The 24,731-nt window shown below is 41.0% G+C and overlaps 1 protein-coding gene across 13 annotated transcripts in view; it reads right to left on the bottom strand.

Moving 5' to 3' along the window:
- Positions 1-24,731, bottom strand: part of arid1b (AT-rich interactive domain 1B) — a 590,298-nt gene that overhangs the window by 352,409 nt on the left and 213,158 nt on the right. The gene's annotated exons all lie outside the window — the stretch shown is intronic.

Raw genomic sequence — 24,731 nt, 5'->3', positions numbered from 1 at the left:
TACAAATTATACTTACAAATACTCAAAAATCACACATTGAAAAGGAGTTAATATATTTTAAAAGTGTTTACACAAACACAAATAAATACTGCCAGTTAAAAGGGCACCAATTTTCACAGCTTCTGTTATTAAAACTTTCATTCTTGTCAGCAATATTTTTTTTTAAATGACAGAAATTTATTTCTCCATTCACATAACAACACACTACTTCCTAACTTCTAATAGGCCAGAATTTGCTGAAGTGGGTCCTCTAAAATAGATACTTTTTTCCTCACTCTTCAACACAAGTTTATGCCTTGAGAATTCCTGGAATTTACATCTGACAACTTCACAATGGAGATTAACAAGATACTGAAGATTTTCATGAATGCCGAAGAAACAATTTATCTCCTTAACTGAAAAATAAGGAACAATGTTTAAGAAAATAGTACATGCTGAAAAAAAGTGGGGAGAAGAATTGAGAGATGTGAAACAAAAGAAAAAGAAAGAATTCTTAAATTTAAAATAGGTCTGAAAGTTTATTTATTTGTTTCAATCAGGAGGATCCAGAAAGAGCCTAATTCTTATCCTTAAAATACTCCCACAACATTAAAAGCCAGTCTTGACTTTCTGTGGCAAGTTTAATTTTGCTTCAAAAGTGCAAATGCAGCAATTTCTTGAAACTCATGAAAATTGACTTAGAAAGCAAATTAGCAGAGCAAAAGGAGGTATGAAAGTATAATGGCTGATAAGATCAAGAACGATCCCAATTTATGTTACAGGTACATTAAGGACAAAAAGATAACTAAGGAAGGAATAGGGCCTTTTAAGGATCACAGTGGTACAAAGTTTGAGAGAAGATTTGTAGCTCGTTGTTGTGGTTCTGTTCGCTGAGCTGGGAATTTGTGTTGCAGACGTTTCATCTCCTGTCTAGGTGACATCCTCAGTGCTTGGGAGCCTCCTGTGAAGCGCTTCTGGGATGTTTCCTCCGGCATTTATAATGGTTTGAATCTGCCGCTTCCGGTCGTCAGTTCCAGCTGTCTGTTGCAGTGGTCGGTATATTGGGTCCAGGTCGATGTGCTTATTGATTGAATCTGTGGATGAGTATCATGCCTCTATACAATCAACACAGGAATTCTTGGACATCATCAGAAATATACACATAGACAAGGAAGAAACCATGGTCTCATTCAATGTAATGGCACTGTTCACCTCTATCGACAAAACCCTAGCCAGAGAAACAATCGCCAACCTGCTGGACATACAGAACAGACAACAGGAAGTTGAACCTATCAACAAAGACGGCATACTCAAACTACTGGACCTGTGCCTCACAACACACTTCACATTCAACAACCAAATATATGAACAAATCAATGGCACACCCATGGGCTCACCCATTTCTGGACTCATAGCAGAAGTGGTAATGCAAAGATTAGAACAAACAGTCTTACCGCAAATTCAACCCAAACTCTGGGTCAGATATGTGGATGACACCTTTGTAATCATTAAAAACACAGAAATAGAGAACACACACCGGATCATCAATGCCATACTCACAGGAATCCGATTCACTACAGAGGAAGAAAAGGACACGAACTCCCATTCCTAGACGTGATGGTACAGAGAACACCTAACGGAGAAATCACCACAAAGGTATACAGGAAAGCCACACACACAGACCAAGTCCTGAACTACGAAAGCAACCACCCCAACACACAAAAGAAGTTGCATCAAGACACTATTTAAAAAGGGACACAACACACTGCAGTACACCAGAACTGCAAAAAAAAAAGAGGAAGTAGAACACCTATACAATGTATTCGCCAAAAATGGATACCCCTGCAATTTCATCAACAGATACCCAAGGGAAAGACAATGGAATGAGGACATGCTGCAACCCAAAGGACTAGCCACACTACCATACATCAAGAGCATTTCTGAACTGACAGCCAGACTACTGCAACCACTAGGACTCATAACAGCACACAAACCAACAGCCACTCTCAGACAACAACTCACCAGAACGAAGGACCCGATACCCAGCATGAGCAAAACCAATGTAGTGTACAAAATCCCATGCAAGGACTGCACAAAACACTACATAGGACAAACAGGAAGACAGCTAATGATCCGCATCCATGAACACCAACTAGCCACGAAACAACACGACCAGCTATCCTTAGTAGCCACACACGCAGATGTCAAGCAACATGAATTCAACTGGGACAACACTACTATTATAGGACAAGCCAAACAGAGAACAGCTAGGGAATTCCTAGAGGCATGGCACTCATCCACAGATTCAATCAATAAGCACATCGACCTGGACCCAATATACCGGCCACTGCAGCAGACAGCTGGAACTGACAACTGGAAGCGGCAGATTCAAACCACTACAAATGCCAGAGGAAACATCACAGAAGCGCTTTACAGGAGCCTCCCAAGCACTGAGGATGTCACTTAGACAGGGGACGAAATGTCTGCAATACAAATTCCCAGCTCGGCAAACAGGATCACAGTGGTAATTGGTGTCTGGAGATAGTGGATATAAGGTAGGCCTCTAAATGACTAATACTTTGTGTCAGTGTTCGCCACTGTGAGGGATGATGTTGGCTTAGAAATAAGGGAGCAGCGCTGTGATATAGTTTAAAAATATAGTACAGATAAAGGAGATGTTCTGAAATGTCTGGCAAGCTTAAAAATGGATAGACCTCCAGGAGTGGATGAAATGTCTCCCAGGCTTTTGAGTGAGGCAAGAAAGGAAATAGTAGGGATGCTAGCAACAATTTTCATTTCCTTTCCAGCCACAGGAGAGTACCATTATTCAAGAAGGGAGCAAGGAATTAAATCAGGAAACTACAGGCTAGTCACTCCAATCTCAGGGTTCAGGGAAATCTTTGAAAGCCAATCTGAGGTTCAGAATTAATATGTACTTGTACATATATGGCTTAATCAAGAACAGTCAGCATGGGGTTTTGCTAAGGGGAGGTCATGTCTGACCAGGTGGATTGAATGTTTTGAACAGTTGACCAGGAATGCACATGAGGGCAATGCATTCAACATATCTGCTTGGATGTACGTTTGCTCACTGAGCTGGAAGGTTCGTCTTCAGACATTTTGTCACCATACTAGGTAACATAATGAGTGAGCCTCCGGTGAAGCACTGGTGTTAGTGACCTGCTTTCTATTTATGTGTTTAGGTTTCCTTGGGTTGGTGATGTCATTTCATGTGGTGATGTTATTTCCTGTTCTTTTTCTCAGAGGGTGGTAAATGGAGTCCAAGTCGATGTGTTTATTGATAGTGCTCCAGTTGGAATGCCATGCCTCAAGGAATTCTCGTATGTCTCTCTGTTTAGCTTGTCCTAGGATGGATGTGTTATCCCAGTCGGTGTGGTGTCCTTCCTCATCTGTGTGTAAGAATACTAGTGAGAGTGGGTCATGTTGTTTTGTGGCTAGTTGATGTCCATTATCTAGATGTGGCAGAAGTGCGGAGGTCAGATCTGATCTGTTGATTGCAGCATTGTTTACCTCTGTCTATCACTGGATCTTTATGCTGCTTGGCACCAAGTAGTTCTGTTTAGTAGCTTCACCAGGTCAACAGCTCATTTTTAGGTATGCCTGCTACCGCTCCTGTCTTGCCCTTGTGTATTCTCCATTGAATCAGGGTTCAGCCCTTGGCTTGATGATAATGGTTGAATGGGGGATGGCCATGAGTTTGCAGATTGTGCTGGAGTACAGTTCTGCTGCTGTTGATGGCCCATAGCACCTCCTCCTTTGTCTAACTTCCTTGTTACCGCCTCCAAGAATTGATCTTTAGCAAATGAATTCTGATGAAGAGGCACCAAACTCAAAGTATTAACTTTCTTCCTATATTTTCTGCCAGACCTGCTGAGCTTCTCCAGCAATTCCTGTTTTTATATGTAATGCCAATGTTGCCTTAGAACAAAATGTACTGAAATTAACTGATTTTTGCAACCATTCAATCATGTCGGCTTCAGGGTCGAATTCTGATTATAATTTATGCTACTTGTGAGAGATATAGTCTGAATTTCTTTTGAGGAAACATTGTTTGTTCTTTCCTTTGATTGAAAACCAAGGCAGTTTGTCCAAGATGTTACCTGGGGCAGTTGCTGTGTGGTCAAAATTTGTTAAAAGGAGGTTAAAAGTTTGCATGAGTGTTTAAAAACCCAAACCACCCGATGCCTTGAGGAAGAACACCTCATCTTCTACCTTGGGACCCTGCATCCACACGAGATCATGTAGATTTCACCAGTTTCCTTATTTCCCCTCCCGCAACCTTCTCCCCTCAACCTTCAACTCGGCACCGCCCTCTTAACCTGTCCATTGTCTTTCCCATCAATCCACTCCACCCTCCTCTCTGACCTATCACTTTCTCCCCCACCTTCAGCTATCTACTGCATCCTCAACTACTTTCCCCCCAGCCCCAGGCCCCTCCCATTTATCTCTCAGCCTCACCCAGCCCTTTAGCCTCATTTCCGATGAATGGTATATGCCCAAATTCTCCTGCTTCTCAGCTGCTGCCTTTCCTGCTGTGTTCTTCCAGCACCACACACTCGACTCTGATCTCCAGTGTTTGCAATCCTTGCTTTCTCTCTGTTTAAAAGTGATTACAAATTTAATAAAGTGTTTAATGGTTATTAAAAGTTCATAAAAGTATTAAAATTGTGAAGCACCCATGCCTTCAACTTAATACTGACTATAAGAAGCATATTATTAGGTTAGTACAGTGTTGGGGTAATATGGCTTCCCTTGGAATGCATCTTACAGCAAGGCCTTGCTGTTCCTCATCAGTGGTCTACACTGAAATCAGAAATTTAATTCGCCCTACAACCAACCAACTCAATATGTTCACACTTCTGAGCTCCAAGTGGTTACAACACGAGGGACTGGAAAGCTCTGGGCAATCATAAATGACAGTAATGACAATGCAAATGGTGCATAACTGCTAGAGAAATGTCTTTACAGATATTATGGATGCTTCTTCAAAATTGTTGACTGCATCCAGGAAAGTAGAGACTATAACTATTTACTTTATTTCTTCAGCAATGATAGAATGTGATTATTTTTGATGGCAATTAGAAGAGAATACTATCCTGTATAGGATTTAGATAACTTGAAGCAGTAAAAGAAAACAACTAGATGCACCAGTTTTAGTTACCATCCATAAAATGTACAACGTAAGCATCACTGAAAATGAACAAACTACTCAAAGCTCACCATTCTCTTCTTAATTTCAAAATATTACCCAAGACAAGACAGACACCCATACCACATTCACTTCCATTTTGGAATGTTTGGACAATTTTTCAGTTCACTTAACTGTCCATTATCATACTTGAAGATGGTACATGAATCTCAGTAAACAATGCGAACTCTATGGGAAGCTAGGGAAGTGATTGCTGCGGCCCTTGCTGAGATATTTGTATCATCTATAGTCATAGGTGAGGTGCCAGATGACTGGAGGTTAGCTAACGTGGTGCCACTGTTTAAGAAAGGTGGTAAGGAAAAGCCAGGGAACTATAAACAGGTGAGCCTGACATCAGTAGTGGGCAAGTGGAGGGATAGGATTTACATGTATTTGGAAAGGCAAGGACTGATTAGGGATAGTCAACATGGCTTTGTGTGTGGGAACTCATGTCTCATCGACTTGACTGAGCTTTTTAAAGAAGTAACAAAGTTGATTGATGAATGCAGAGGGTGGACTCTATGTATGTGGACGCCAGTAAAGCGCTCAACAAGGTTCCACATGGTAGCTTGGTTAGAAATCTTAGATCACATGGATTACAGGGAGAACTATCCATTTGTGTGCAAAACAGGCTCAAAAGGTAAGATGCAGAGGGTAATGGTGAAGGGTTGCTTTTCAGACTGGAGGCCTGTGACCAGCGGTGTGCCACACGGATCGGTGCTTAGTCCGCTGCTTATTGTCATTTATATAAATGATTTGGATGTGAATATAGGAGGCTTGGTTAGTAAGTTTGCAGGTGACACCAAAATTGATAGTGTAGTGGACAGCGAAGAAGGTTCCTCAGAGTACAATGGGAACCTTGATCAGATGGGTGAATGGGCCAAGGATTGACAGATGGGATTTAATTTAGATAAATGAGATGCTGCATTTTGGTATGGAAAATCAGGGCAGAAATGATAAAATTAGTGGTATAGTACTGGGGAATCTTGCCGATCAAAAAGACCTTGGGGTGCAGATTCATAGATCTTTGAAAACGGAGTTGCAGGTAAACAGTGGTGAAGGTGGCATTTGGTACACTTGCCTTTGTTGGTTCGTGCATGAAGTATGGAGTTAGGAGGTCACGCTGTGGCTGTACAGGACATTGGTGACACCACTTTTGGAGTACTGCATTCAATACTGGTCTCCCTGATATTGGAAAGATGTTATCAAACTTGAAATGGTTTAGAAAAGATTTACAGTGTTATCAGATTTGGAGGGTTTGAGCTTTAGGAAGAGGCTAAATTGGCTGGGGCTATTTTCTCTGGAGTGTCGAAGGCTGAAGGGTTATCTTATAGAGGTTCATAAAATCCCAAAGGGGCATGGATCGCATGAATAGCCAAGGTCTTTTGCACCAGTTTGGGGAGTCTAAAACTAGGAGGCCATAAGTTTAAGGAGAGAGGGGAAAGGGGCATTCTTTTCATGCAGAGAATGGTATGTGTATGGAATGAGCTGCCAGAAGTAGTGGTGGAAGTAGGTACAAATACAACATTGAAAAGGCATCTGGATAGCAACATGAATAGGAATGATTTAGAGGGATATGGGCCAAATGCTGACAAATGGGTCTAGATTAATTTAAGATATCTGGTCAGCATGGATGAGTTGGACTGAAGGGTCTGCTCCCGTGCTGTACATCTATGACTCTAAAAGAATATAGCCAAGCTCAATGCTGCTCAACATCTCCAGCCACCACCTCATTACCAAGGATGTGCAATCGTTTACACATTCATCCACCACCAAGATGGTCTCAGGGCTCTCCACTTCTTTCTACAGCAAAGGCCCCAGCCGCCACCACCACTACCCTCCGCTTGGCCAAGCTCGTCCCCACCCTCAACAATCTCTCTTTTAATTCCTCTCATTTTATTCAGGTCAGAGGGGTGGCCACAGGTACTCACGAGTCTCAGTTATGCCTGTCTCTTCATGGGGTATGATGAACATTCCTTGTTCCAGTCCTATTCTGGCCCCAACTCACAACTCTCTCTCAAATATATCGATAGACAATTGATGCTGCTTCCCTCTCTTGTCAGAATTGGAAATATTAATCAATTTTGCTTCTAATTTCTGCCCTCACTTTCACCAGGTCTATCTCTGACTCATCTCATCCCTTCCTCTACATCTGTTACCATTTCTTGGTATAACCTGACCACTAATATCCAATTTCAACCCACCGACTCCCACAGCTACCTAGACTATACATCCTCTTACTGGATTAGTGGTGCTGGAAGAGCACAGCAGTTCAGGCAGCATCCAAGGAGCAGCGAAATCGATGTTTCAGGCAAAAGCCCTTCCTCTTACTCTGTTTCCTGTAAAGATGCCATTCCATTCTCTCAGTTCCTCAGTCACCTTCGCATATGTTCTGATGAGGCCAACTTTGACAATAGAGCCATTGAAATGTCAATCTTCTTCCTCAACCAAGGTTTCCCAGCACATTTGTTGACAGAGCCCTCAACCAGGTCCGATCCATCTCCCATACTTTGGACCTTACCCCCTCTCTTCCCTCCCACAACAGCAACAGGGTTCCCTTTACCCTTACCCATCATCCCAGCAGCATCCACATTCAGAAAATCATCAGCTGACATTTCCACCATTTCCAGTGAGATTTCACCACCAGACACATATCCTGCTCCCCTCCCTTGTCCATCTCCCACATGAACTGTAACTGTTCTCTCAAGGACACCCTAACCCATTCTTCCTTCACTCCCAACATCGCCCTACAGCATCTTCCTCTGCAACCACCTGCCCATTTACCTTCTCAGTATTCAAGGACCCAAACATACTTTCCAAATGAAGTAGCACTTTACCTGCACTTCTCACAATCTAGTCGACTGCATTCACTGCTCACAATGTGGGTCTCCTCTACATTGGGGAAATAAAGTGTAAACTGGGTGACTGTTTCACAGAACATCTACGTTCTGCCCACAGAAAAAAACCCAGAGCTTCCAGTTGCCTGTTACTTTAGCATATTATCTTGTTTCCTAGCCAACATCTCTATCTCAGGCTTGTTGCAGTGTTCCAGTGAAGTTCAGTGCAAACTCGAAGAATAACACCTCATTTTCTGCTTGGGAACCCTGCAGACCTCTGGACTCAATATCAAATTCAGTAATTTTAGGGCCTGAACCCATGTCCTAGCCCCCAACCACACACCCAGGCTTTGCTATCACATTGTCCTCACTATCACATTACCTATAGTAACCCATTAAGAGTTTCCATTATACCTATTCACTCTTCCAGCCAGATCGTTATCGACTATGTCGTTATCTGTCCAACTGTTCACCTTGGGCTCTATCCCTACCGATTATTTACTCCCTACTCCCTCCCCTCACCCTATCTTCTTCACATAAACTGACATTTTCCTAGCCACCATCAATTCTGAGGAAGGGTCACCAGATCCAAAACATTAACTTTGATTTCTCTTCACAAATGCTGCTAGACCTCCTGATTGTTTTCAGCAACGTCTGTTTTTCTTTCTGATTTACAACATCCACATTTCTTTCAGTTTTCATTCTACTCAAATCTCCAGAAATTCCAAACTGAAAGCAGTTTGCAGCAGAAACACAAGTCATTTTTTACTCCTCATGCTTCAGGCACCAAAGTTATTTACTCATCCATCTACTAATTTGATCAAGGAATGTTACCTCAGCCAACCATGGAAACAAAGGGATTCAACCAACTTGCATGGCTCAGCACCACAATAAATTATTCACTCACACACTAAACCATCCTGACAATGTAGGATTCTACGTAACCATTCAAATGCACTTGCATGAATTAGTTTGCATTTACATTGTTCCTTTTATATCTTTGTGACATTTCAAAGAATTTTACAGCGACTGCGTTGCTTCTGAAGTTTAGTCACAGTTGTTTCTCAGGCAAGCGCCATAGCCAACCGTGCAAAGCAAGGTCCTACAAACAGTAATGAGGTGAATGACAAATTAACCCATTTTTAATGAAAGATAACCATTGACCAAGACTAACTCGGATTAATTCTTTAAAATGTGCCTTGGGATGTGTTTGAATCACCTAACAGGACAGATGTTTAATATTGCATTGAAAAAAATTTCGAACAGTGTAGTACTTGCTTACTGCTGAAATATCAATATAATAAAATAGGACAAAAAAGTGTGGATGCTTGAGATCTGAAACAAACAAATTGCTGTTGAAACTCAGCAGGTCTAGCAGCATCTGTGGAGAAAAGTTTCAAGTTCAGTGATTCTTCATCAGATCTCATGACTGGAATGTCAGTGTTGATTCTGTGTTCAAGTCCTGAAGGCTGATCTGAGAACACAATGCTCTTGTTCAAAGATCAAGTTGATATAGTTGTCAGATAATAAAAAGGAAGCCACAGGAGTGCTTCTACGTACATCTGGTTTGGATCACAGCATAAAAAACCTGGTTACTTTAGTGTCCATTGGTCAAGTACATCTCTGTGACTCGAAAAGTGCTTGGATAACAAGAAAAGGTTCACAAATGATAGAATCTGCACACTTATAGATGACGACATAAAGTTTGGCACTCGGGTTTATTTTTATAAAAATGTTTAATATAACCGCATGATTGACATCTCAAATGTGCAAAACTTTAAACAGTCTTTCCAGCAAATTCACTTGCATTGATATATCACCTTTAACATTAAAAAAATCCCAAGGCATCTCACAGAGAAATAATCAGGGAAACATGCATGTCCAAAACAAATAGGGGCACATACAAAGGTGATAGTAAGAGAACTAAACATCTTTACCCTTTAACAAGTACATCAGTTACTATGCAACACTTCATTTTTAACTCTACATAGGACAGAATGACAGAAAAACTGAGTTATGGTTCTGAGCGCTGACCTATTTGCATTCTCATCCATGGAACGAGCAGTATATCTAACAATGAATTTAAGTTTTGTTATTTACATTTCTGGGTTTGGATATTCAGCTGTTCAGTCTGCAGCATGATGGTCACGTACCAAGATTTGCTGCTTTAGCGCCCAAATTGTTAACAGCTTGTTTATGCAAGGGGACAATCATAAGCAGGGGCTCTCGTTGTGCAGTGATAATGACTGACCTCTGGACCAGGAGGCAGGATTCAAGTCCCACCTGCTCCAGAGATGTGTAGCAACAACTCTGAACAGGTTGATTCAAAAACACTTAAAATCATTCATCCACAGGTGAATTTTCCCTGTTAGCATCAATTATAGTTAGCCTAGATAATTCAACAAAAAGATACTATTTTCAGTACTCTTCGTTCTGGTGCTCATGTTATTTCTCTATTGCTCCATGTTGTGATTTTTTTTAAAAGTAGTTTTACTATAATGCTCACTGTGAAATGAGGCACCAAAAAAGGTTTTCAAAATTCACGCAAAAAAATCCCATCAGTAGTTTGCCATATTTAAATTTTGCCAAGTCCTTCTGTAGATAACAGAGAGAGAGAGAGAGAGAGAGTGTGTCATACAGCATGGAAAGAGACCCTTCAATTCAACCAGTTCATGTCGACCACGTTTCCAAACTAAACTAGTCACACCTATCTGCACTTGGCCCATATCCATCCAAACCTTTCCTCTTCACGAACTTATCCAAAATGTCTTTTAAACGATGTAAATGTACCTGCAACTGCCACTTTCTCTGGCAGTTCATTCCATACATGAACCACACATGGGGAGAGACAGAAAAGAAAAAAAAATGGTGTTTTGAGTGCATTGACTCTGCATCAATCCTCTTGCTTTGCTGGCAAGTGTTTTTATTAGATAACGAGCTCACTGTAACAACTGATGAGTCTTAGTTCCTTTTTCTTTGAGTTTCAGTTGCAGGCAGTCTACTAGACTTGCCTCTGGGCGGTTAGTGTCATTTCCTGTTTTCTCTAACCCAAGGTTGTCCCACAGGCGCCAGAGTTTCCCTGCAGCCCTACAGCCGACGATTCAGAGGTGCAGATCGATGTGCAAAAGCCAGACCCTGATCTCCACCTTTAGCTTGCCTCTCTGGTTCCTGGGGTGGAGGTGGGGTCAATCCCTCAAGGGTCATGTACTCTTTGGAAAGGCTATGCACAGGTAGGTCATGTTTTTAGATTAGATTACTTACAGTGTGGAAACAGGCCCTTCGGCCCAACAAGTCCATACCGGCCCACCGGAGCGCAACCCACCCATACCCCTACATTTACCCCTTACCTAACACTATGGGCAATTTAGCATGGCCAATTCACCTGACCTGCACATCTTTGGACTGTGGGAGGAAACCGGAGCACTCGGAGGAAACCCACGCAGACACGGGGAGAACGTGCAAACTCCACACAGTCAGTCGCCTGAGGCAGGAATTGAACCCAGGTCTCTGGCGCTGTGAGGCAGCAGTGCTAACCACTGTGCCACCGTGCCGCCCTGATTGTCCGCTTATTGGTGAGAGAGAAAAGGGAGGGAAATCCGGAGGCAATTCGCTTTCTTTGGTGAATCGATTGGAGAAATCGATCCCTGTGAGAAGTCCTCTAATGAGCAAAATAAGAATGCTTATTCTTATTAAACAAGGACGTTATTAAACTGGAAAGAGTGCAGAAAAGATGGACAAGGATGTTATTGAGACTGGAGGGTTTGAGTTATAAAAGAAACACTGGATAGACTGGGACTTTTCTTGCCTGGAGCATCAGAAGCTGAGTAAACTTTCTAAAATCACCAGGGGCATGGATAAGATGAATAGCCAACATCTTTTCCTCAGAGTAGGGGGATCCAAAACTAGAGAGGGTACAAGTTTAAGGTGAGGGGAGGAAAGATTTAAAAAGGAACCAAGGGACAATTTTTGCACACAAGGGGCTGTGCATGTATGGAGCACGCTGCCAGAGGAAGTGGTAGAGGGGAGTATAACTGCAACATTAAAAAGACATTTGGACTGTGAAATAAGTCCCAGCCTTTTATGTCTATTTTTATATCACAAATGTTCCATTACGAGCAACATCCCGGTAAATATTTTCTGAACCTTCTCAAATTTAATAACATCCTTCCGATGACAGAGCCATCAGAACCGCATACAGTACTCCAGAAGAGGCCCCACCATCGTCCTGCACAACCTCAACATGACTTCCCAACTCCTATACTCAAAGGTCTGTGCAATGGAAGCAAGCAATTATATCATACCCTTATAATTAATTATAATAAATTGGATTTTACAAATATGAATGCAGCAAGACTTAAAGACAAAAACAAATCAACTTACACCACAAGTATATGAGCTGGGTGAATCACAAGGCGGCTTTGGAGTATCCATGATGCAACTTAAACCTAACAAAAAACATCCTCTTAAATCCTCAGGATGTACATTAGTCTAGACTACACACCAACATATGTCTTGCTTCTGTAAGAATCAGTCTTCTCCCGTAATGCTTTACAAACTTTGCTGAAATCCATCAATGTGGCTTTCATAGCTATACAATAGTTTCCTGCAACAAATCCTTGACTTGTCTAGGGTTGAGACACCTCATAACTTAAAAAAATGTACATGCTGGACAAGGAAGCAACACAGAGGTTCAGGTTTGTGGGATTCAAGATGTGCAAAATTAGGTTAAATGGTTTGACTTCTTTAAAAGAGTTCCAACCAGAGATGAGGTATTAAAATACAGGAAACCCATTAAAAAGAGGGCCTCCTCACAAAAGGGACTTACTTAAATTATTGGAGTTGAACTTATTCAAACTCAATCAATCACAATCACACTCAGTAGCATCAAGCAGAGTTAGTCATTTTCAACTTACAACAATTTGGTTTAAGGTGACCATTATCAAAATATGACTTAAAATCTGGCTAATAAACTTATTAACTGAACATTCTTATGAACAGAAAAAATGCAGTTTTAAATGTGCAGAAGCTGCAATGTTAGTGTCAGTCATGTCATCGTTTCTCTAGAACCTGATCTCCAGAAGGATAAAGAAGCCTAGTATGACCCTCAAAGACTATAATCAACCACAATAATGTGACATGGGCATGGACAGTTCATAAAACCTCCTGTTCTAAAAAAAGACTATTACCAGGTATTAACCATTATAATGAGCCACAGCAATATCATATATGCTATTACACAGTTTCAGAGTACTTAGAGTCACAGTCATAGAGATGTACAGCACAGTATTTATTTTGAAGATTTAAGCTAAATTTCCAGGAAAATATTTTTACAGTAATAGACATACCACATTTTCTATAATACAGCAAACATTTTATTAACCAACACCTTATTGAACCAGTAGTACGTTGGTTGATCAAATACTCCAGATAATCAAGAGGTCCACATATTCATTTTAAAAACACAGATTAAGTAATAGAAGGATAATGCAGGGGGTATATACATCATTGTTATACTGTTACAACACAGGGTAAACTCTCCTACTTAAATTAAACCAACAACACAGAAAAGATTTATCCCGTGAAGTAATCTGTGCAAATACGAGAGGCCAAGAACTAAAGTAAAAAATTAACAACTTTAAGAAATAAAGTATAACAGAGAATAATTAACTAACAACTATTTACAAGTCCTTCCTCTAACCTATCTTTTACCTTCCCTTCTATAACACTATAAAATTCCCAATTACAATTTACAACACAAAACTTCTTATCTCAAAACCAGGCAGCTTTCGCTCTTTGTATTTTGGTCATCTTTTCTTCTTCTTGGGGATTCTGCTTCACAAGTTACTGATCGATTAAATGTATCTTTGAGAGAGCTATTTTTCAGACAGTCTTTACATGCTGGAAGCTTACAAGTTCTCCTTCCAAGTGTTCAATTTTCCCCGGTCTTATACCCCCCCGCAAGTATCAGATTGTGTCATTGGTATATTGACAATCTTAACAGCCAAAGTCAAACTGGATTGGAGTTTGGTATTTTTCAGGGTAGAACTTAAACTGATTGGCCTAATTCAAATCTGTCTTGTCATTTCCAAGCAACCAGCTACCCTAGCTGCTGGACCTAAAGGTTACATTATATCTTATTGATAACACTTGGTGCTGTCACTGCTAGCGTTTAACTCTCATAACACATCCCCTTAAGAAAAAAATGAATCATAAAAAAAAATTTTCTACTTTTTAAACACATTACCCTAACATACAGATAACTTTAATATAAGTTCACCTTAACTTCTTCCCGTATACCTGTGTGTGTATGTGTACATAAATATATACGTGTGTGATTAAATACAAATCTCATCCAAACTATCTGCAATTACATTCTTGCGAACTGCAACATAAAAGCCTGTAAATTAAAACTCCAATGAAATAGTCTCATATTCTTGTTTTCAAAGCATTCTAAGAATGTAAGCAGATTGTGATCTGTGTACACAAAAGTCTCCAACACATTGTTCATGACATACACGTTAAAATGCTGTAAGGCCAGTACCAAACTCCACTTTTCAGTTGTGGAGTATTTCCTCTGATGGATGTTGATCTTCTTCGAAAAGTAACCAACTGACAGTTCAATCCCATCCTCAACTTCCCGTAGGTGAACAGCTCCAATTCCTATGTCACTAGCATCGATGGCAACTTTAAAAGTTTTTGAAGAGTTTGGTGGTTAATATGGCTTTCAAATGGTCAAAGGCATTGTTCTGTCCACTGAAACTTTGTGTTCTTCAGCAAATCGGTTAACAGTGCTACCACACTGCTGAAGTTTGGAACAAACTTCTGATAGAATCACCGAGTCCTAAGAATCGAAGCAGCTCTTTCTTCATGGTAGGTCGCGGAAATTCCTCGGTGGCCTTCATCTTTGCGTTCCGTGGGGTCAACCTTCCATGACCAATGTTATGAAACAAGAACGTCACCTGTACTTTTGGGAATTCTGTTTTATTTAAGTTTATCATCAGTTTTGCTTCTCATAGTTGTTCAAAGAGCTCTGCCAACTGTACTATGCGATTTTTCCAAGACTTACTAAAGATCACTACAACGTCCAGATAGACTGCATAGTTTGCTAACCCAGCCACAACTCTGTTCATGAGTCTTTGGAATGTGGCAGATGTGTTCATCATTTCAAAGGGCATCACTTTGAATTGATATAGCCCCATTTGGGGTTACAAATACAGAAATTTCTTTCGCTGTCTCTGATAATGGTAACTACCAGTAACCACGGTATGGTGGCTCAGTGGTTAGCACTGCTGCCTCACAACACCAGGGTCCCAGGTTCATAGAACATAGAAAAATACAGCGCAGTACAGGCCCTTTGGCCCTCGATGTTGCGCCGATTCAAGCCTACCTAACCTACACTAGCCCAATAACCTCCATATGCTTGTCCAACGCCCGCTTAAATGACCATAAAGAGGGAGAGTCCACCACTGCTACTGGCAGGGCATTCCGTGAACTCACAACCCGCTGAGTAAAAAATCTACCCCTAACATCTGTCCTATACCAACCTCCCCTTAATTTAAAGCTGTGTCCCCTAGTAACAGCTGACTCCATACGCGGAAAAAGGTTCTCACTGTCAACCCTATCGAAACCCCTAATCATCTTGTACACCTCTATCAAATCTCCCCTCCAATGAGAAAAGTCCCAAGTGCCTCAGCCTTTCCTCATATGATCTTCCTACCATGCCAGGCAACATCCTGGTAAACCTCCTCTGCACTCGTTCCAATGCCTCCACATCCTTCCGAAAGTATAGCGACCAAAACTGCACACAATACTCCAGATAAGGCCGCACCAGAGTCTTATACAACTGCAACATGACCTCAGGACTCCGGAATTCAATTCCTCTATCAATAAAGCCCAGTACACCATATGCCTTCTTCACAGCACTATTTACCTGGGTGGCAACTTTCAAAGATCTGTGTATATGGACATCAAGATCCCTCTGCTCATCCACACTACCAAGTAGTCTACCATTAGCCCAGTAATCCATCTTCTTGTTACTCCTACCAAAGTGAATGACTTCACACTTAGCTACATTGAATTCCATTTGCCACCTTACTGCCCAGCTCTGCAACTTATCTATATCCCGCTGTAACCTGCCACATCCTTCTTCGCTGTCCACAACTCCACCGACTTTCGTGTCATCCGCAAACTTGCTCACCCAGCCTTCAAGCCCCTCCTCCAGGTCATTTATAAAAATGACAAACAGCAATGGTCCCAAAACAGATCCTTGTGGAACACCGCTAGTAACTGCGCACCAAGATGAACCTATACCATCAACTACTACCCCCTGTCTCCTTCCAGCCAGCCAATTCCTAATCCAAACCTCTAATGCACCCTCAATGCCATACCTCCGTAATTTTTGCAGTAGCCTACCATGGGGTACCTTATCGAACGCCTTGCTAAAATCCATATACACCACATCTACTGCTTTACCCTCGTCCACTTCCTTGGTCACCTTCTCAAAGAATTCAATAAGGTTTGTGAGGCACGACCTGCCCTTCACAAAACCATGCTGACTATCCTTGATCACATTATTCCTATCCAGATGTTCATAAATCCTATCCCTTACAATTCTCTCTAAGACTTTGCCCACAACAGAAGTGAGACTCACTGGCCTATAGTTACTCGGGCTATCCCTGCTCCCCTTCTTGAACAAGGGGACCACATTCGCTATCCTCCAGTCTTCTGGCACTATTCCCGTAGACAACGACGACATAAAAATCAAGGCCAATGGCTCTGCTATCTCCTCCCTAGCTTCCCAGAGGATCCTAGGATAAATGCCATCAGGCCCAGGGGACTTATCTATTTTCATCCTTTCCAGTATTCCCCAGACCTCTTCCCTACGTACCTCAAGGCCATCCATTCTAATCACTTGTGACTCAATATTCACATCAGCAACAGTGTCCTGTTCCTGAGTGAATACTGACGAAAAGTATTGATTTAGTGTCTCACCAATCTCCTCCGCCTCCACACACAACTTCCCACTACTATCCTTGACTGGACCGATACCTACCCTAATCATCCTTTTATTCCTGACATACCTATAGAAAGCCTTTGGGTTTTCCCTAATCCTACCAACTAAGGACTTTTCGTGTCCCCTTCTCGCTGCTCTTAGCTCTCTCTTTAGATCCTTCCTGGCTACCTTATAACTCTCTATCGCCCCAACTGAACCTTCATGCCTCATCTTTACATAGGCTGCCCTCTTCCCTTTCACAAGGGATTCCAATTCCTTATTAAACCACGACTCCCTCACAAGACCCTTTACTCCCTGCCCGACTGGTACATACTTATCAAGGATACCCATTAGCTGTTCCTTGAACAATCTCCACATATCATTTGTGTTCTTCCCTTGAAGCCTATTTTTTCAATCCACACATCCTAAGTCATGCCTCACCGCACCATAATTTCCCTGCCCCCAGCTATAACTGTTGCCCTGCAGTGCACACTTATCCCTCTCCATCACTAGAGTAAAAGTCACCGAGTTGTGGTCACTGCCCCCGAAGTGCTCACCTACCTCCAAGTCTAACACCTGGCCTGGTTCATTACCTAGAACCAAATCCAGTATAGCCTCCCCTCTTGTTGGCCTGTCTACATATTGTGTTAGGAAACCCTCCTGCATACATTGGACAAACACCGACCCATCTAACGAACTCGAGCTATAGCTTTCCCAGTCAATATCTGGGAAGTTAAAGTCCCCCATAACAACCACCCTGCTACTTTCACTCTTCTCCTGAATCATCCTCGCAATACTTTCCTCTGGAATCTCGTTCGATTCCAGCCTCGGGCGAATGTCTGTGTGGAGTTTGCATGGGTTTCTTCCGGGTGCTCTCCGGTTTCCTCCCACAGTCCAAAGATGTGCAGGTCAGGTGAATTGGCCATGCTAAATTGCCCATAGGTTAGGTCCGTTAGTCAGAAGGAAATGGGTCTGGGTGGGTTACTCTGAGGGCCGGTGTGGACTTGTTGGGCCGAAGGGCTTGTTTCCACACTGTAGGGAATCTAATTTTACAAAAAACATGCATGAAGTCTAACTTGGTGACATAATTGGCTTGTCAAACTTTCTTGATACAGTCCTCCAATCAAGGAATTGGATAGGAGTACAATTTTGTAATGGCATTGACCTTCTGATAATCCACGCAGAATCATAGAGTCCAGTCCAGTTTGGGAACTAAGACGATCGGCGAACTCCACTTGCTCTGGTTTGGTTCGATGATATCCCTGACGAGCATGGCCTCCACCTCCATCTGGACCTGTCTGGCTTTGTAAGGATTAAGCCGATAGGGGTGTTTTATTGGAGCAATATTCCCTACGTCTACATCATGTACAATAGCATTTAGTTCTCCCCATCTGATTCTTACAAACGTCCTTGTACTGCAGTAACAAATCTTTCAACTGCGCTCTGTGTTCCTGAGACAGATAGCTTATTAACCTATCCCATCCCTCAAGGACTTCTTTATTTTTTAATCTATTTTGAGGCACCTCAAAATCCACATCATCTGGATTTGATTCCTCGCTGTGCGGGACAGTAACTAACATCTGTTTCTCCAGTTCTTTCTCTCTAGTATAATAACAATTTTAACATATTCACATGACATACTTGATACTTTTTTTTCCATCTGGCATCTTTATTAAATAGTTCATCTAACTCAACTTTTTCTCAATTTGATAGGGACCGCTAAATCTGGCTTTGAAGGGATCTCCTATCACTGGTTACAGTACTAACACGTCAACTCCTTGGGAAAACATCGGAGTCTCAGATCTGTTAGCTGCCACCTGCTTCATTTAACGCTGTGCCCTCTTTTGGTGCTGTTTAGCTAACTCACCTGCTCCATTTAGTCTCTCCCTCACCTTCGAGACATGATCTAAGTGTGAGATCTCAGACTTTGGTTCTATCAATTTTTCTTTAATTAATTTCAAAGGGCCTTTCACTTTATGCCCAAATAAAGTGGGCATCTGCAAACTTACTAACTACATCTTCTATATGTTCACATGCAAATCATTTATATTAGTGATAAAAAGTAATGGACCCAGCACCAACTCTTGTGGCACTCTACTGGTCACAGGCCTCCAGTCTAAAAAAAACTCTCCATCACCAACCTCGATCTTCTATATTTGTGCCAGTTCTGTATCCAAATGGCTAGTATTCCCTGTATTCCGTGAGGTCTAACCTTGTTCACCAGTCTCCCATTGGGAAACTTTTTGAACGCCTCACTGAAGTCCATATAGATCACATTTACTGCTCGGCCCTCATCAATCCTCTATGTGACTTCTTCCCATGATTTCCCATGCACAAAGCCATGTTGACTATACCTAATCAGTCCTTGCCTTTCCAAACATCCTGTCCCTCAGGATTCCCTCCAACAACTTGCCTATCACCAATGTCAGACTCACTGGTCTATAGTTCCCTGGCTTATCCTTACCTCCCTTCTTAAACAGTAGCTCTTTAACATTATTTGCCAAAGCTATCTCATGTCCCCTTTTTTGCCCTCATTTCTCTCTTAAGTGTATGCCTATTGCCTTTATATTCTTCTAAGTATTCACTCAAATCTATCCTGCCTATACCTTACATATGCTTCCTTCTTTTTCTTAACCAAACCCTAAATTTCTTTAGTCATCCAGCATTCCCTATACCTACCAGTGTTTCCTTTCGCCATAACATGAATATACTTTCTGTGGACTCTTGTTATTTAATTTCTGAAGGCTTCCCATTTTCCAGTCGTCCCCTTACGTGCAAATATTTGTGTCCAATCAGCTTTTGAAAGTTCTTGCCTAATACCATCAAAATTGGACTTTCTCCAATTTAGAACATCAACTTTTAGATCTGGTCTATCCTTTTCCATTACTATTTTAAATCTAATAGAATTATGATTGCTGGCACCAAAGTACTCCCCCACTGACACCTCAGTCACCTCCCTTGCCTTATTTCCCAAGTGTAGGTACATCCACATACTGAATCAGAAAATTTTCTTGTATACACTTAACAAATTCCTCTCCATCTAAACCCTTAACACTATGGCAGTCCCAGTCTATGTTCGGAAAGTTAAAATCCCCTACCATAACCACCCTATTATTCTTACAGATAGTGGTGATCTCCTTACAAATTTGTTTCTCAATTTCCCTCTGACTATTAGGGGGTCTATAATACAATCCCTTTCTTATTTCTCAGTTCCACCCAACTAACTTCCTTGGATGCATTTCTGGGAATATCCTCCCTCAGTGCAGCTGTAATGCCTTATCAAAAATGCCATTCCCCCTCCTCTCTTGCCTCCCTTTCTATCCTTCCTGTTACATTTGTATCCTGGAACATTAAGCTGCCAGTCCTGTCCATCCCTGAGCCACCTTTTTGGAATTGCTATGAAATCCCAATTCCATGTTCCTAACCATGTCCGGAGTTCATTTGCCTTCCCTGTTAGGCCCCTTGCATTGAAATAAATGAAGTTTAATTTATCAGTCCTACCTTGTTCTCTGCTTTGTCCCTGCCTGCCATGACTGTTTGACTTGTCTTTCTCTCAACTGTACTTGTCTCAGATTGATCTTTTTCCTCACCATATCCCTGGGTTCCCCCCACTCCCCATACACCAGCTCCTCAGCCATGCATTCATCTGTTCTATCCTCCTACTCTCACTAGATATTACCACTCTCGAAGACTTCCTTTTTAACTTCCTGCCTAACTCTCTGTAACCTCCCGTCAGAATTTCAACCTTTTCCCTTCTTATATCATTGGTCCCATGTGGACAATGACCTCCTGCTCCCCTCTCTCCCCCGTGAGAACATTCTGCACCCTCTCTGAGACATCTTGATCCTGGCACCAGGGAAGCAACACACCATTCTGATTTTTCACTGCTGGCCACAGAAACGTCTCTCTGTACCTCAGATTGGAGTGTCCCCTAACACAATCGATCACTTGGAACCCAACGTACCTCTCATTACATTAGAGCCAGTCTGAATACCAGAAACTTGGCTGTTCATGCTACGTTCGCCTGAGAATCCACTGTTAAAGTAAAAATTCACAACTTTATTAGTTGATCAAATATTCCATATAATCAAGAGGTCCACATATTCATTTAAAAAACACAGATTAAGTAATAGAAAGGTAATGCAGGAGGTATACACATCATTGTTATACTGTTACAACACAGGGTAAACTCTCCTTCTTAACTTAAACCAACAACACAGAAAAGATTCATCCCGTGAAGTAATCTGTGCAAATACGAGAGGCCAAGAACTAAAGTAAAAAATTAACAACTTTGTTTCTTAAAGTGTAACAGAGAATAATTAACTAACAACTATTTACAAGTCCTTCCTCTAACCTACCTTTGCCTTCCCTTCTATAATACTGGTCCAATAAAACTCCCAATTACAATTCACAAAACAAAACCTTTTTTAAATCTCAAAACCAGGCAGCTTTTGCTCTTCTCTGTATTTCAGTCTTTTCTTCTTCTTGGGGATTCTGCTTCACAGGTTACCTGATCAGTAAAGGTACCTTTAAGAGCGCTATTTTTCAGACAGTTTTTACATGCTGGAAGCTTGGAATTCTCCTCTCAACTGTTCAATTTTCCTCGGTCTTATATGTCTAAAGCATCGGATTGTGTCATTGGCTTTTTAGATAGTCAATATACTCAATTCAAACTGGATTGGAGTTTGGCATTTTTCAGGGTAGAATGTAAATTGATTGGCTTAATTCGCAACTGTTTTGTCATTTCCAATCAACCAGATACCCTAGCTGCAGGACAAAAGCTTGTAGTGTATCTTATTGAGAACACTTGGTGCTGCCACTGCTAGCTTTTAACTCTCTTAAAAGGTACAGTACACCGACATCTTCACAACAATACTTAAATTCCAGCATAAATCACACATAATAATGCAATTTTGACTTAATCTTGCTGGCAGAGAATCCTTAATTGACCACTATTAGATCACGTATTTGAGAAGAAATTAATTCTGGAAAGGATTCTGGAAACTAGGGCTTCTAGCTCAAAGCTATTAATTCAAAATGTTGATATTTCGTATGGCTATGTGATTGAACAAATATTTACACTGAGGTTAATAAATTAAAAAGCTATAATATTTGGACAGAATAATACAGTAAATTTTGCAGTATTTGAGGCTTATATTTTGCTCGGTTATCCAGAGTGCCAGTTCATAAGGTACCAGCTGAAACAAAGTTTGCTGTTCACTAAATTTTTAACAACTGCCTTGCAGTATTCTGCACCTTGACCATTGCCAGCCTCTTCCTACTGTTCCATCACTAACCTTGATATAAAGGTTATTTTTTAGAGAAGAGTTTTAAAGTAGAGTTCAGAATGATGAGAGGTTTAAACAGAGAAACTGTTTCCATCAACAGGAAGACTAAAAGCCAGAGGCAATCAATTTAAAGTGAATGGCAAAGAACCAACGCTAACAGCAAGAAAATCTTTTTCTTTTAAAAAAAAGATATGTCTAAATATTCTTTGCAGACATAACACACCTCTGGAGCAGGTAGGATTCTGGAAACTAGGGCTTCTAGTTCAAAGTTATTGAAAGCAGCACTACATAGAGTGCCCTAAGAATGAAGGACTTGCGATGAAACCAGCAACATCGGTCAGCATGTCAAATTGAACGTGCAACCTTAACATCATTAGCACCACTTACATGATAAATGATTAGGATTTGATAGAGTGTGGTGGAGATATATTCAGCTGGTGTTCTTCAAATAAAATTAAGCAATTATCTGAAAAGAGAAAAACGCACAGCTACAAAAAAAGGTCAAGGAAGTGAAACTATTTGAGTAGCTATTACTGAGAAAGCTGGCATGGACTCAACAGGCCAAATATTTTCTTTGCACTGTTATCATTCTGTGATTCTATTCTCATAAAAACCACATACTGTGACGGTATTACACATCAGGGAATATAATCAATGATAAATCCACCAACTGAAGTTTTGACTTTGAAACAAGTTAGAAAGGTGTCAATAACAATACACTGAGTTCACATGACAATAAATGTCCAGAGAGTCTGATGCAACTGTGCTATTAATAAGGAACCCTCTTTTTACTCAGCCATTATTAACACACTAAGAAGTCAGTTGTGCTCACGTCTGACAAAAGATAGTTTGTCTGAAAAAGTTAATTCTACTGCTCTCTACCTGGTAAGCTGTGATTTTCTAACATTTAGATTTTTTTTTATAAATAGTTGTAGCAGATCTGCTACAAGCCACTGTCAGTTAAGAGAATCATCACATCTGGATTCCAAAGGATATAATAATTCCAGATTTTGTATATTCTAAGCAAGTTCTGAACAGCCCAAGGATCTGTTATTATTACATTTGGTTGTTCAGAAATCTAAACACATGCTAGTCACAAATGTTATCCTAAATAATTATGGTAACAGTAAACCAACCCTCCTCCTGACTTCTCAACCTGTCTGCAGCCTCTGATATGGTTGAAGATACCGTCCTGCTCCAACACTTTTCCACAGCAATCAGCTGAGACTGCACTCACTTGGTGCTATTATACCAATCTAATAACAGCCAACATATCATGAGCAATGACTTTGGTCCTTGTGTCCATATCACTAATTCTACTGCACAGCCAAGAATCTATCCTTGATCTTTGCTTATTTCTCATTATAAAACATCCTCTAACATCAGAAAGCATGCTATTAATTTTTACATGTGCACTGAAAATGCCAGTCCTGTGTCATCACCATGTCTTTTGACTCCTCCACTGTTGCAAAGTTATCAGACTGCTTCTCTTACTTCCAAAATGGATTAACAGAATTTTTCCTAATTAAATACTAAGAAAAATGAAACCATTACGTTTGATTACTATTAAAGCTCTGTTTCTAAGATACTGACTCTGTCTCTTTCCCTGACAAATGCCTCAGGCTGGGCCAGACTGCAAACTTGGTGCAGCATTTGACTCATTTAAAACTTCTGAATGCATGTAGACACCATCATGGAGAACAACTACTCTGAGCTCAGTAATGTTGCCCAATTGATAACCACCTCAGGTCATCTAATTAAATCTTCATTCATACTTCTGTTGTGTCTTGACTTGAATATACCAAGGCACTTCTGACTGGCCTCCAACACTCTATCCTCCATAAACACAAGATTATCCAAAACTCTGTTTCCCAAGTCACAATTTGCACCAAGCCCTCTTCAACTATCAAATAAAACTATCACTCTCTTACATTGGCTCCTAATCCCAATTTTCAAACTCTCATCCTGTTTTCGAATTGCTCATGGCCTTGACAGTCCTCATTTCCACATTCCCTTCAGTAGCACATCCCTCTAAGATATATGCAATCACTTAATTCTCAATGACCAGTGAGACAGAACAAAAGGTCACAGCCTCAGGATAACACGTAGGACTTTTTGGAGAGAGATGAGTAATTTCTTCACTGTAGAGTAGTCAGCCTATGGAATTCTCTGCCACAGGTCATCAAAACATTGAAGATTTTCAAGAAAAATGTTCATATAGTTCTTGGGACTAAAGGGACCAAAGGGTATAGGGAGAAAGCATGAAAAGGGTAGTGAATGAACTGTAAAGGGCCAAATGGCCTATGCCTGCTCCTATGTTCTATGTTTCGATGGATGTTTTCAGACTAAAGGCACTTCTAGGCAGCAGCAATCATAATATAATTAAATTGACATCCAGTTTGTAAGGGAGAAGAGTGGGTCCAAAA

The sequence above is a fragment of the Chiloscyllium punctatum genome, chromosome 11 (genome assembly GCF_047496795.1).
Source record: "Chiloscyllium punctatum isolate Juve2018m chromosome 11, sChiPun1.3, whole genome shotgun sequence".
In the NCBI taxonomy this organism is placed as follows: Eukaryota; Metazoa; Chordata; class Chondrichthyes; order Orectolobiformes; family Hemiscylliidae; genus Chiloscyllium; species Chiloscyllium punctatum.
This window is presented reverse-complemented; position numbering and strand designations above follow the sequence as displayed.